The sequence below is a fragment of the Vombatus ursinus genome, unplaced genomic scaffold (genome assembly GCF_900497805.2).
Source record: "Vombatus ursinus unplaced genomic scaffold, bare-nosed wombat genome assembly UNPS02010461.1, whole genome shotgun sequence".
Classification (NCBI taxonomy): Eukaryota; Metazoa; Chordata; class Mammalia; order Diprotodontia; family Vombatidae; genus Vombatus; species Vombatus ursinus.
In genome coordinates this window covers 8,256,859-8,272,603 of record NW_020950239.1, presented here as the reverse complement: position 1 = coordinate 8,272,603, position 15,745 = coordinate 8,256,859, and positions in this window count along the sequence as shown.

Sequence of the window (15,745 nt, the reverse complement as noted above, 5' to 3'; positions counted from 1 at the left end):
TTGGTAATTTCTTGCAGATCAATAGTACACCATGATTCATACACCATAATTTGGCTATTCCTCAATTGTTGGGAACATTTTGTGTCCCACTTTATCATGAATAATGTTATTGACACTTAGCACATGAAGATTTTTTGTTTTGTCTTTTTCTTTCTACTTCCTTGAGGTCTGGCCTTAGTAATGGAATCTCTTGATCAAAGGGCAGAGAAAATAGAATTGGGGGGCAGGGGATGGTTCCAAAAGGATGATTGACCAGACTTCACAAGTGAGCCCTGGAGAAGGTGGGATAGAATAGGGCCAAAGGCACACAGAAAGAGGGGTTATTCTTAGTGAGATGACCGATGGGATGGAGAAGAAGGGGGGAGACGGTAATTCAATTAAACATTACTACAGTTCTTATGTGCAAGGTAGTATTCGAGGTACTGGGGACGCCAGATAAAAGAACCATCCCCTGCCCTCGAGGAATTTACATTCTAGGGGTTGGGGTCTACAGTTTGAACATACCTGAGGACACACGGGATGATTTGTGGGAGAGCATTTGTAGGGGAACCAGGCAAGGCTTCCCACTAGAGCCTGAAGGAAGCCAGACCTGCGTGGGACCTCAGTAGCTATCTCCATCTAGTCCACTTTCCTTGTTTTTTTTCAGGTGTGAACTCTTCCACCATGCTTCAGTTGCCTAGATCCTTTACTGCTGGGGAGTTCCTCTCCCACTTAATTTGAGGAGGGCTCAGTGCAGTCATCCTTCATTCTCCAGACTGGCACAATGCCCTCGCACTGCTCCCTGTCCTGACACACCACCTGCTTTTCAGCTCACATGTTGGTGTTGTCTTCCCTATGAAGATAAAAACTCAAGTGCATGAACTGTCCTTTTGGCTTGGATTTGTATTCCCGGTGCTCACCGGCCTGAGGAAATAGGCCCAGGGAAATGGAGTGCCTTGCCCTAAATCAGACAATAAATGGGAGAGCAGGGATTCGAACTCCAGTCCAAGTTCATTGCTTGCTTCTACTGTTCTGAGATGTCTCCAGTTTGGCTGGAACACAGTTTCTATGAAGGGAAGTGATGTTAAATGTCTGAAAAGATAGGCTGGAACCAGATTGAGAACTTTCAATGTCAAGCTGAGGAATTTATAATCTATTCTAGACCCAATAGGGAGCCACTGAAGATTCTTGAATAAGGGAACAACATTGAAACCTGTGCTTTGGGAATATTATTTTGGCAACTACTTAGAGGCTAGGTGGCGGGGGAGAGACTTGAAACAGGAAGACTGAATCAGGCTATTTTCATAGTCTGGGTGAAGTGCTGATTTGTTGTTCAGTCATTTTTAGTCATGTCTGACTCTTCCTGTCCCCATTTGGGGTTTTCTTGGCAAAGATACTGAAATAGTTTGCCGCTTTCTTCTCTAGCTCAGTTTTACAGATGAAACAAACAGGGTTAAGTGACTTTTCCAGGGTCACACAGCTAGTAAGTGTCTAGGGCTGGATTTGAACTCACAAAGATGAGTCCTCTTGACTCCTGGCCTGACACTCCATCTACTGTGCCACCAAGTTGCCAAATGAAGGGAATGAAGTCCTTCATTATCTTGATTATGATATGAGTAGGGAGAAGAGTACGTATATTAGAGAGGTTTGAAGCTAGAATTCTCAAGACTTAGCAATCAATTAGATATGGATTGAAGGGAGAGAAGAGTTGACAAAAGATGGATGGTGGCCTCAACAGAAATAGCTGTTTGGGAGAATGGGCTGAGTAGGGAAGACAGTTGGTTATCATGTTGAATTTGAGATCCTAATGGGGCATCTGATGGAGATGTCTAGGCAGTTAGGCTCAGGAGAGAGAGGAGGGCTGAAGACAATGATTTTGAAGATAATTTCACAGAGATGATAGTTAAATCCATGGGAGTTGATAAGATCACCCAAAGGGAGGAAGCAGACATAAGTCGCTTGGTTGAATCCAGCTTTTTAAGCAAATGGATGCAGAGGATGTACCAATATACCGTAATTGTTTAAGAACCCAACGGGAACTGGAGAAAAAAGGAGAGTAGGCTGCACCCTGCAGCTCTAATTACTTAAGCAAGAAAGCAAATTAGAAAATGCCTTATGGAAAAGAGAAACTGCATATGGTAATTGGTAGTTTACGTCTGATGACCCAGGAGCAAAATGTTATGATTCATATAAGACATTTTGCAAACAGCATTAGCCTGTGCACCTAAAAGCCTAATCTCTGTGGTTTACATGTTAAGATATGAAAGCTGCTAGTCTAAAGGCTGGAAAAGTGTACTAATTTGCAAGAGAGATTTAAATAGTAAGAAAAGGAGAAACTAGGATTAACAACACAATTGGAATATGGTTGGGAGGCAGAGAGATATAAGGTTAAAGAAAATTGAATTATTAAATGAAGACAGGGAAAAAATACATTAACTTGGAACACAGTCTGAGTTGCAAGATATTTGCAAATTTGGAAACAGAAAGGTCAGAGCTGGTAGGGAGGTTGGGGGCGGCTTATGTGGAGCATGGTTGGTAAAGAATTAACAGGGATCTTTTAGTCCACAGGAATTTTGACTTAGCACAGTGTAAATTTGAAGCTCAATTTAAAGGAATATATAGAGATATTTTGAAAATAGAAAAAAAAACCTTAATAAATGTAATCCATAAGTAAAATGAGCTGGAGAAGGAAATGGCAAACCATTCAGTATCTTTGCCAAGAAAACCCCAAATGGGGTCACAGAGAGTTGAACATGACTGAAAAATGACTGAACAACAACATAAGTAGAAACCTTAAAAGTATACTTAGGTATACAACAGGCATTAATCCCAAATCAGTGACTTAGATGGAGAATTTTGAATTCTCCATTACAGGTAGAACAATTAAGACTCTTCACTTATCCAGAGACCAATATAAGGTCCTCATTATTGTACCAGTTATAGGTAGAGGTGCGTTGGTAAAAGTTTAACTACTGCCTCTCTGGAAAAACCCATTGTCATGACACACTTTGAAATTTAATCAGCATCGTTAACATTTTCTCCATCACTTTCTCAAGTCTAGACAATAAGACAGTGAATCAGCAAACCCCGATTTGAAGCAGGCCTGTGTGCTGTAGAATCCTCCAGCAAATCAGGGCCTTCACCTGATAAGTGGTAGGAAAAATAATCCAGATGACAGAAATACCTTAATAAACTCAAACCAAAAAATGAATTGAAAACAGAAATGCCACCATATTTTAATGGATATTCAGTCCATGGTTCATTAGAAAACTGGGTGTTGGATTTTAAAGTTTCAATCAATGTGAGTGAAAGGCAATATAGATTTTATGATTCTTATGTCTGGATATGAGCTTATCTATTTAAACAACTTCTTTCTGCAAAGAAACTAAAGGTAGCTGAGCCCCATTCAGAATCTCCCCATAGAAAGATGGTAATTCAATAGCAGTAGGTCTATTGCATTGATCTGATCTTAAAATTCACTCAGATCTTTTAATGAATTTTTCTTTTGCAGTTTGCATGCCATCTTTAAGAATATAGGGTATAGTGTAAGCACAAGGCAATTCACAAGAACTGGAAATATCTGGATGTAATCAAAATGCCTTGGCTGTGCTGCATTAAAATGATGAATTTGGTGATTTGTCCCCTTGAAATCTGAATCTTACTGATTGAAATATAATATTTGCCAGTATTCTGCTACATATGTGATCCAGGCTGGATACCTGCTACTATTGATGCTAATGCAAAAAATGTCTGCATCCTGCTTTAATTGTGAGCATTGGGATTTGCTGTTTGAGGTGAAATCTCTTGGAGCTTTTAATTTGATTGATTTCTTGTCTATGATCTCACTTTGAACCTGGTAAATGTGTTTATGCTGACAAACCAGTAATCCATGAAAAGTAAATGTAGCAGATGCCAGCTGGGAGTGCTAAACAGCATATCCATATTTAAGGCAGTTTCAGGTGGATGGCTGGGAAGGTGATGGTGACAGTCCTGTGACTGCAGTGACAGGATCCCTTGATCTATCTCTCCCACCCCTCTGTGTCTCCCCTTGTGAACAGGAAAGTTCCTACCCATCAGACCACAACCCCAGTTATTATCCCTCCTAAATAATTCAAAGCAATGATGTATATATTGACTGTACCAAAAAGATCTCTGACCTTTACCCAGGATCATATAGATTGGATGGAGTCTTGTCTCAGCTATCCAGTGAAGGCTGTATTAGCCAAGGCTTGCTATATTTCTCCCAACAAAGTCTCTCTTACATAGATCTAGAATGAAGAAGTACCCCAAGGGTGGTGGGAACAGTAAAGATTTAGGCTGGAGCAGGAAAACAAGGCTGAAAGAGAAAAAACAAAGCTACTGAGTGTGAGAGAAGTCTAGATACAAGTGTAGCCCAAAGTCACATGGGCACTGTTGACAGCTGCCTGAGTGACCTCTGGCCACCCATGATATGGGGATGAAAGCAGTCACAGGGAGGGAGATTTTTTTTGTTCTTTTGACCTGGTAAGACTTCCACCATTCCGCATGTTGCAATTCTCACCGGAAGCAGTAGTATGTGCTATGGCTACACCCTGGTGAAACCATCGCAGCAGAGGGCTAAACCAGATAGAGGATGACCATCAGACCTCAAACCCATTGGTGAAATAGGGTAATGTCTACCCCAAGTATGTGAGAACTTCCCCAGAATAGGTGGATGAGAACAGCACAAAGGTGGCTGAAGCAGGTGCTGTGGAGTGCTTAGAGCTTGGTCAGACGTGGAATTTGCCAAGGTCATCCACCGCATCCCAGGCTATAGCAGTCATCTTGACTTTTGTTTCACCACTGGTCTTTGATGACTCAGGAAGAGAGAGTGAGTGTGATGACTTTGCACACCTCTGCCTCACTTAGATCCAATTCACGTACAAGTCAAGACCCCACCCTCATGATGTCATTGGCTCTCTTCAAAAAACTAAGGATGAACAACAACATATCAGGGTACTGGAAAACCAGTGGAGGGGGGCCAGGGCAGAGGACAGCAAGGGATAAATGAATGCTGACATGATATCTGACTGCAACTATTTTTGAGTCTAATTTTTCATTCTTATTCTTAATCAATAATCTTCCTGCATCCTTTGGTGATTTTAATAAAGGTATGATGAGTACCACCATAGCCTATCATGCCAAACCTGGGGTCATACAAAGGGTCAGTCTGTAATTTTCAGACATAGACCCCTGTGGCAACAACGTCCATCTTTCACCTTTATAGAAAATTCCTCTGCCAATTGCAGGAGACGCCCAAATGCCTTATTTCAAGCCCAACGCATGCCTGAATCCAAAGTGTTGGGGTAGAAGTTGAAAAAACCAAAATCAAGCCCAAAAAACCTTCTTGTAAACATTCACAGTTTTCTGATTGGTTTGTGTCCTGGAGTTTAAATGTTGCTCCATGATCAGTGATGTTGACATCTAGTATGGAGACCATTGGTGGAAAATAGCATGCAAACTTTTGTCCACGAATTGGGTTGGAAGCCTTATATATTGATTGAAAGAACCCATTTGTCTCATCCTTCCCTTAGGGCCTCAGGGTGGTCTTGGCCAAGGCTACTGTAACTTGCCTCATATCAGTCAGGGGATACTGAACAGACCCTTTCCCCACCTCAGGCCACATCTATGTTTGTTTCCCTTCCTAAGGACAAATCTCTTTTAAATAGTTCTTAAGGCCCTGGAAACCAAGAAAGATGCTTGGAGATTTCCTTGTAGCACCTAGAAGGAGGGTCCAGAGATGCATAGCCTGAAGGCATGTAGACATATTTATTCCTAATCTTGATTGTGTGAACCATGGAATGGCACATTAATAAGCCAAGGCGACTGAAGCACAGAAAAGATATTGATTTGTTCCAAATGTCCCTTCTATGATAGGATATCATACATCACTTATAATGTCAGGAAGGCTATAAAGCTGAAGAGGATACTTCTGCCATGGTTGGTGAACCTGGGACCTTTGTAAATATAGGGGTTAATTTTATTCACATGTAGAAATTTTGTTCTTTTGAATATCTATGGTTGTATAAATATATATTCTGGAGGGTGAGGGAGGTCTGTTCTTGTAAAAAAGAGATTGTCAAAGTTAATTAAAAAAAACCCTCTGAAAATTCATTCCCAGATTTGATATTTCTTAAATTAAATATGACAGAAACACCCACTTTGCAGGACAAATTACAAAGAAACTCTGCAAGGCCCAGCAAACTCAACATTTTCCTTGTCCATGTCACACTGAGTCCTCAGGAGAAATAGAATAACAAAATGGTGCAATAATGCAAACATACACACATACATACACATGCATACCCATATTTGGGAGCACATGTATGTGGATATATGCCAGAAATCTAATACACAAAAATGTATAATGCAATTATCATGTGTATGATAATTGTGTAAATATGAGACATTTAAACACAAATACATGCATACATACATCAATGTAGGTTTACATGTCTGGCACATATTTGTATATTTGGCATATATGCACATGTGAACATATGCAGTTGTCAAGGTAATCCCTTTCGAGGATTATTTAAAACTTCATGTCTTTTGTCTTTGGTTGCTGAGAGAAACCACTGATCATCAATTTATTGATTATTAGCAAGCCTAATTAAATTAATCCATTGATTATTAATTACCCAGAAACTCTGTCCCTCAGGTTTTTCATTGATCACAGTTGCTGACTTAACAGGAAGGGACACTATTACTCAGGGTACTTACTGATCAGGAGACAAATGTCACCTTTCAAGAATAGTACAAATCTTCCTGGCCACAAGTGAACAACTCCAACATAGCTTTTATTTAGTTACCTGTCACCACTCGGGACTACTGGGGTATGCTAATATGGATTCTGAGGGTATTGCTTACGGCATTTGCAATATTAATAACTCCATTTAAAATTATAAGCAAAATAACATTGTAAATAAGTCAATTCTTTGGCTTCAAATGTAGTTTTAAACTGTAAGAGATTAGTCAGTGGGATTTAGGATTTTGCTTTGCTTTTATTATGTCCTTATAACTATTATCTCATTTTATCCTCACAACAACTCTGGGAGGTTGGTGTTATTATTATATCCCCATTTTTACAGTTTAGGAAACTGAGGCAAACAGAGGTTTAAATTACTTGCCCTGAGTCACACAGTTAGTAATGATCTGAGGCTAGATTTAAACTCAGATCTTCCTTTGGGATTTCTTTTTTTTGGCTAGGCAATGGGGTTAAGTGACTTGCCCAAGGTCACACAGCTAGTAAGTGTCAAGTGTCTGAGGCCAGATCTGAACTCCGACAACTTACTAGTTGTGTGACCCTGGGCAAGTCACTTAACCCCAATTGCCAAAAAAACCCCTGTACGTATGAATCAGTAGTTAGACTATGTATGTGAATTAGAGGCAGCTCGGTGGCGCAGTGGATAGAGCACTGGCCCTAGAGTCAGGAGGACCTGAGTTCAAATCTGGCCTCAGACCAAACACTTGACACTTACTATCTGTGTGACCCTGGGCAAGTCACTTAACCCCAATTGCCTTAAAAAAAATAAAAAAAAAATGCATCTGTGATCCTCTTTTCTTTTTTTGACAGCGTTTCCCATCCTCTCCCTTTCCATTGGGGGAAAAAAAGTTTCCAAGAATGAGAGTAGTGGTTGGGGCCCCACACCATAGGAGTGGACGGCTGTGAGCCAGGTACTTATGCTGAGAAATTTCATGTTCCATGGCTTCAGTCTTCTTGGTGAAGTAGTAAACAGTTGTCTACCCTAAGTGTGGATGGTGGAAGTAGAGTTGGGGGCTGGAGGAGAGAGGGCAATATTTACAACTGTCAATGGAGAATGACATAAGGAATTGATAAACAGAGTTAAAAAACATGCCCTGGAAAGGCATGGAGTATATGTATAAAAAGGCTGGTAAGAATGCATTTGTTGATGCTAGGTATGGTGATACACCTCTTATCAGGGAGGCTAAGGCTAGTGGATCGATTGAGCTCTGGAGTTTTGAGCTGCAGTAGGGCTAAAGTTGATTGGTATCTATATTATATATGGCACCAGTATGGCTAGCTCGCAGGAGTGGGAGGTCATGAGGCTCCCTAAGGAGCAGCAAATCAGTCCAGATCAGAAACAGATCAAGTCAAAGCTCCTATGAAGGTCAGCAATGGGATCAGGCCATTGATTGTTGTGCTTCGAGCCTGGATAAGAGAGGGAAAACTAGTCTCAAAATTTTTTTTTTTTTGCTGGGTGTCTTGAAAATCTAATAAAAAAAAAACTAATAGTGGTGGATAGAGAACCAGCCCTGGAGTCAGGAGGACCTGAATTCAAATCTAGTCTCAGACCAGATACTTGACACTTACTAGCTGTGTGACCCTGGGCAAGTCACTTAACCCCAATTGCCTTGCCAAAAACAAAAACAAAAACAAAAACAACAAAAACCAACTAATAGATTGAAGGAGGGAAAGTACCAAGCTGGATGCTATGGAGAGTGGCTAGGAAATAAAATCCAAGGAAGTAAAATCCATGGTTTAAATGTCTATACACAAATGCCCAAAGTTTAGACAAGTAACTTGAAGTCTTAATCCAGAACCAAATTTAACCTATCAGAGTATCAGAGTGACTAATAAATGTTTTTTGACCAATTGATATGGAGGGATAAAACTCTTGACAAGAATATAACTCTATATTGTTCTGTATTATGCAAAAATGCCCTCAAATACCCAGGATAGATAAATGTGGATGGGATGTGGGTAGTATTGTACATTAGAATGGTGAATTTGGGGGTGGAGCCAAGATGGTGGAGGGAAAACAGTGACTTGCTAGAGCTCTCCCTCAACCCCCTCCAAATACCCACAAAAAATGGCTCTAAACAAATTCTAAAGCAGCAGAACCCACAAAAAAAAAACAGAGTGAAACAAATTTCCAGGCCAAGACAACCTGGATGGCTGATCAGAAAGGTATATCGCGCTGGTAGGGGAGAGGAGCGCAGTGCAGCGTGGGTGCGCAGGCCACAGCGACCCTGCAGCAGGCCTCAGAGGACTGAATCTCGGACAGCTGTGGTGGTTTCTAGACTTCTCAACCCACAAACGCCAAAGACAACTTAGAAGGTCAGTGGGAAAAGTCTGTGACTACGGTGAGAGAAGAAGCTAGGTCTCAGCTACCCCCAGGGCAGGTGCTGACTTCTGAGCTTCAGGCCCACAGACTGAGGGGGAATAGAGTGGCTGAATCGAGGGGGATTGCAGGGATCTCTTTGTTTTTGCTGAGGCAGGATTCTCTTGCTTTACTGGTGCTTGGATCTGGGTCACAGTTCTGAGGGGCGGTCCTGGGGCGAGGAGGAGCGCTGGTGTGGTGGAGCTTGTTGTGGTGATGGAGAGGAAACACCTCGCCCCTTATCATACCACCTTGGAAGAACTGAAAATTTTCAGGTCCCTAGAAATATCTCTGAAAATAGCTGTACAAACCCCCGAAGCTTGGGACAGTACATTCTCCACACTGGAAACAGACTCTTACCTTAACAAAGAGTTTAAAACTCAAGTAATTGGCTGGGATCATGAGCAAACCTCACAAAAAGAGTCAGACTATATTAAATCTTACTTTGGTGACAAAGAAGATCAAAACATACAACCAGAAGAAGAAAACAAAGTCAAAGCTTCTACATCTAAAACTTCCAAGAAAAATATGAATCAGTCCCAGGCCTTGAAAGAGCTCAAAAGGGATTTTGAGAAGCAAGTAAGAGAAGTAGAGGAAAAACTGGGAAGAGAAATGAGAGTGATGCAAGAAAATCATGAAAAACAAGTTAACAGCTTGCTAAAGGAGACCCAAAAAAATGCTGAAGAAAATAACACCTTAAAAAATAGCCCAAATGGCAAAAGAGGTCCAAAAAGCCAATGAAGAGAAGAATGCCCTAAAGAGCAAAATTGGACAAATGGAAAAGGAAGTCCAAAAGATTGCTGAAGAAAATACTTCCTTAAAAATTAGAATAGAGCAATTGGAAGCTAGTGACTTTATGAGAAATCAAGACCCTGTAAAACAAATCCAAAAGAATGAAAAATTAGAAAACAATGTGAAATATCTCATTGGAAAAATAACTGACCTGGAAAATAGATCCAGGAGAGACAATTTAAAAATTATTGGACTATCTGAAAGTCATGATCCAAAAAAGAGCCTAGACATCATCTTTCAAGAAATGATCAAGGAAAACTGCCCTGATATTTTAGAACCAGAGGGCAAAATAGAAATTGAAAGAATCCACCGATCTCCTCCTGAAAGAGATCCCCAAAGGAAAACTCCTAGGAATATTGTAGCCAAATTCCAGAGTTCCCAGGTCAAGGAGAAAATATAAGCAGCCAGAAAGAAACAATTCAAGTATTGTGGAAACACAATCAGGATAACACAAGATTTAGCAGATTCTACATTAAGGGACAGCAGGGCATGGAATAGAATATTCTGGAGGGCAAAGGAGATAGGATTACAACCAAGATTCACCTACTGTGAGGGACTGTCTGATGTTGGCAGCTACCAGGTTGGGCACTGTGGCAAGGGTAGGGTAAGATCTGGGTATTTTGGAAGTCGAGGCAGGGGCTGTGGTAGGCAGAGTCGTGGTGAACTGGGATGGGCTGGATACGGAGAAGCCCTGAGGCAATGGGCAGTGCTATGTGAGATAAGCTGGGTATAAGGAAGTAGCCGGAGCTTGAGCTCCTGAGGTAAGGGGCGGTGCCACGTGGGAGTGGGATGGCAGAGGACTGAGTTCCCTTTGCTTAGTCCCCTCCCTATATGCAACGTCATCCCCAGATGCCTCTTGTGACCTTCCTGACTTCCTGGGTCCCTTTGTGCAGCACTGACCCAGACCCCTCCTCCCAGTGTCTGAGTCTGACTTCCTAGGTCACATACTCTTGTCTATGTGCCAATCCCAGATGCCTCCTCCCTGTATCCAGTCCTAGCCTCCTACGTCACTCCCTCCCCCTTGGTGTGCTAAACTCAGACAGCCCCTTCTGGTATCTGACCCTACAATCATTGGCTAGTAAGCGGGCTGGGGAGGAGGGGCTAAGTAGGTGCTTAGGAACGAGCGTGGTCAGAACACACACGCTCTCTCTCCTGGCTCCTGCCCTGTTGCTCTGGCCTTGCTGCTTGGGCTTGCTATGATGGCTTGCTGTGATGGCCTCTGAATAAAGCTCTGGTGTTGGCGCCTCCCGATGGCTCATCTCTGTGTGGTTATCCGGCAGAGGACCGAAGACTCGAGTGTGAGTAAGACTCTAGTAGTGTCCTCCTTATAGGAGGAGCGGGTACCGGCGTACGGCCGGCAGAAGGTCGGCGTGAGGCCAGTTCAACCTACCCAGCAAAACTGAGTATAATCCTGCAGAGGAAAAAATGGTCATTCAGTGAAATAGAAGACTTTCAAGAATTCTTGATGAAAAGACCAGAGCTGAATAGAAAATTTGACTTTCCAATACAAGACTCAAGTGGAACATGAAGAGGTAAACAGGAAAGAGAAATCATAAGAGACTTATTAAGGTTGAACTATTTACATTCCTGCATGGAAAGATGATATTTGTAACTTATGAGACCTTTGTTAGTATTAGGGTAGTTGGAGGGAAAGAAATTATACCTATGTATGGATAGATAGATAGATAGATAGATAGAGGGCACAGGGTGAGTTGAAGATGAAGGAGTCATATCTGGAGAATAAAATTAAGGAGAGAGGATTATACTAGGAGAAGGAGAAAGGGAGAGGTAGAATGGGGTAAATTATCTCACAAAAAAAAACAGAAAAGAAAAGGCTCTTACAGTGGAGGGGAAACAGGGGAATGTGAGAGGGAATGAGTGAATCTTATTCTCATAGGATTTGACTTAAGGAGGGAATAACATACACACTCAATTGGGTATGGAAAGCTGTCTTACCCTACAGGAAAATAGGAGGGGAAGGGGACAAGAGAGTAGAGGGATGATAGAGAGGAGGGCAGATTGGGAAAGGGGGTAATCAGAAGTAAATACTTCTGAGGAGGGACAGGGCCAAAAGAAAGAATAGAATAAATGGGAGGGAGGGATGGGATTAAGGGAAATAGAGTTAGTTTTTCACAGCATGTCTACTGTGGAAATGTTTTACATAACTGCACATGTATAACCTATATTGAGTTGCTTGCCTTTTCAATGAGGGTGGGTGGGGAGGGAGGAAGGGAGAAAATTTGGAACCCAAAGTTTTAAAAACACATGTTTAAAAAAAAATGTTTTCATATGCAACTGGGAAATAAGAAATACAGAAAATGGGGTACAGAAATCCATCCTGCCCTACAGGAAAATAGAAGGGGAAGGGGATAAGAGAAGGGGGGGAGAGATAGAAGGGAAGGCAGACTAGGGGAAGGGGTATTTAGAATATATGCCATCTTGGGGTGGGGGGAGGGGTGAGATGGGGTGAAAATTTGGAACTCAAAATCTTTTGGAAGTAAATGTTGAAAACTAAAAATAAATAAATTTATTAATTGAAAAAATTTAAAAAAAAAGAAAAATCTGGAAAGACTTGCATGGGCTGATGCAAAGTGAAATGTACTGTGTACACAGTAGCAGCAATATTGTAAGATGATCAGTTGTGAATGACTTAGCTATTCTCAGCAATACAATGATCCAAGACAACTCTGAAGAACTTATGATAAAAAAATGCTATCCATCGTGAGAGAAAGAACTGATGGTGTTTGAATGCAGATTAAACATACTTTTTTTTAACTTTATTTTTCTTGTGTTTTTTTTTTCTTGTCTATGTTTTCTTTCACAACGTGACTATTATGGATATGTTTTGTATGACACCATATGTATAATCTATATTGAATTGCTTGCCTTCTCAATGAGGGTAGGTGGGGAGAGAGGAAGGGAAAGAATTTGGAACTCAAAAGTTTTAAAAACAAATGTTAAAAATTGTTTTTACATGTAACTGGGGGAAAATAAAATTTTAAATAAATGCTAAAAAAAAAAAAAAGAATGGTGAATTCATGAGCAAATCCAGGAACCACCTAGCTGTCAGAAGATTGTTATTGTAGTGATGGAGGATATCAATTATCCAGACATCTGCTGGAACGCTCTCTGATAAAATCAGATTGGCTGATAACTTTGTGACTTGCCTTAATGATAATTTCATGCTTCAAAAGGTTTGTGGTTGTTCAATCATTTTTCAGGCATGTCCAACTTTTCATGACCCCATTTTGGGGTTTTCTTGACAAAGATGCTAGAGTGGTTTGCCATTTCCTTCTTCAGCTCATTTTACAGATGAGGAAACTGAGGCAAACAGGGTGACATGACTTGCCCAGGGTCACACAGCTAATAAATGTCTGAGGTCAGATTTTAATTCAGGAAGATAAGTCTTCCTGACTCCAGGCTTGGCACTCTATCCACTGTGACACCTAGCTGCCCTATGCTTTAAAAGGTAGAAAGTACTTTAAAAGTAAGAAGGGGAAAGCCTATTCTGGAGTTTCATAAATAAGGAGAAACTGATTCCTCTAGTGGAAATGATGAGAATCTTGGGGTGGAGTGGGGTAGGGACAAGGAACTGACCAGTCCCTCCTAGAAAAGCAGAAAGTTAGATGGCACAGTGGGTAGAACACCAGGCCTCCAAATCTGGCCTCAGACACTTACTAGTTGTGTGGCCCTGGGCAAGTCACTTAACCTTTACTTGCCTCATTTTCCTCATCTGTAAGATAAGGATAATAATAGCACCTACCTCCTGGGCTTGTTGTGAGCAACGATGTGATAATAATTATAATGCATTTAGCACAGTGCCTGGCCCAGAGTAAATGTTATATAAAATGTTTGCTATTATTATGACATATACCCTAGATTTTGAGAAAGCAGATTTCAAAGGGTTCAGAGGAAGGATGGGTATGAGCCCATGGAATAAAATTTTATAGAAGTCACCGAAGTCAGGATAGGAAATCCTCAATAATGAAATTCTGCAGGCACAAGGGGAAACAATTTCAATGACATGGGAAAATGGAATCACCTGATGACACTGATATGGCTGCACAAGGAACTCACCAACACATGCAGATTTTTAAATACATACAGAGGATGGAAGCAAGGGCAGGTGATTGTAGAGGAATATAATGGCATGCTCCTGTAAAAATAGTGTCAGGGGTTCAGAATGAGCTGAGGCTATGGGAATAGTTAAGGATGAGAAAATGGCGGGGTGGTCTTTAGGAAAATCATATTGGAGGATGGAGGATCAAAATAGAGGAAGGACAACTGCTTATGGTGAATAGGATGGTGATAACTGACCACAGAGGGAAGGAAGAACATCTCAGATCTTGTTTTCTTTCTATTTCCTCTCCGAAGGAGAATCACTTTGCCCTGGAAATGACAGAACAAAAGTGGCTACCAGGGAGCTCACACTCATGATAAGTAAAGACCTAGGGAGAAAGCTCAAATTGGTTGATATATTCTAGTCACCTGGTCCAGCTGATGAGATTGCTCTTCACTTGTCCGATTGGAGAAGGAGAAATGTTCTAATTTTCAAAAGCAGGGAAGAGAATGGATTCTCCACACTATAGACCAGAGTTGGACGTCTATTCCTGGGAGATTTCTAGAATAGATTAAGGAGATGATGTGCAAACAAGTGTAAGGTATGCTATCTCTTTGAGATAAATGTAGTGGTTTAGTGAGGAAAAGAATAGAAATAGTATTTAGGGGTAAAGGAAGAGGTTTATAATTAATTAATTAATATTGATGATGAAAGCTCCTGCCATTAGTATAGATGAACATTTTGATACTGAAGAAGAGTAGAAAAGGAACTTTGTTTTAATTTATACTGATAATAGATGTTTGTGAAGACATGTAACTTTTAGGCAGGATTTGGACAGTTCTGGAGATAAAAACAATCAGTGGTGTAAAATATGAAGACTCAAATCTCTTTGTGAATGATAAGGAATGACGCTTCATTTATGTAAGAGCAATTTAATAGGGGCCACTAGATGGCACAGTGGATAGAGCACCGGCTCTGGATTCAGGAAGACCTGAGTTCAAATCTGGCCTCAGACACTTGACACTAGCTGTGTGACCCTGGGCAAGTCACTTTACCCCATTAAAAAAAAAAGAACAGTTTAATATTATAAAGAGGCAGTCCTACTGTGGCACCACTCTCTTCTCTCATCACACAAGGAAACAAGGTGACTTCATTAAGGAGAGCCATGCCAGATTAATCTTACTTCTTTTTCTGATCGTTACCTTTGTTAGAATCTACCAAAGATTTGTTTCAAAAATGTAAGGAAATTAAAATTATGCTGGATCATTTAATAATTGATTCTACTCTGTAATTGACCTATTCCCCATTTTGTGAAGCCCCATTTCTCAGTTATTGGCCATTCGATGAAAGTCAGAGTGGTTTGGTTTTAAAGGCATAGTCAAGTGGCACCATCTCACTTAAATCTGATTCACTTGCAGGTCAAGACATCACCCTTGTGATGGCATTGGTCCTTTTTGAGAATGGCCAAACCAACAACAATAACAACAATATTCTCAGTTAAGATAAAAAATATGGTCTCTCTTAAAGGTGTGCTTGAAATTATCATTTCCTTTCAAGGGAATAGCTAGCCTTTGGGATAGATACTTTTCTGTCTGCAAACAAAAACCAGTTTAGGCTGGACCTCTCCCCAAAAGACAATTCCTTCCTCTTTGTCTCTCCTTGTGAAACTAAAGGTGGTTTGATCTCTCCCAAGGGAACCCTAACCAGGTGCTCCTGATTAGGTGGTTCTGATTTTCTAGCCAAGATTGCACTAAGTAGTTGAGGCCCATAA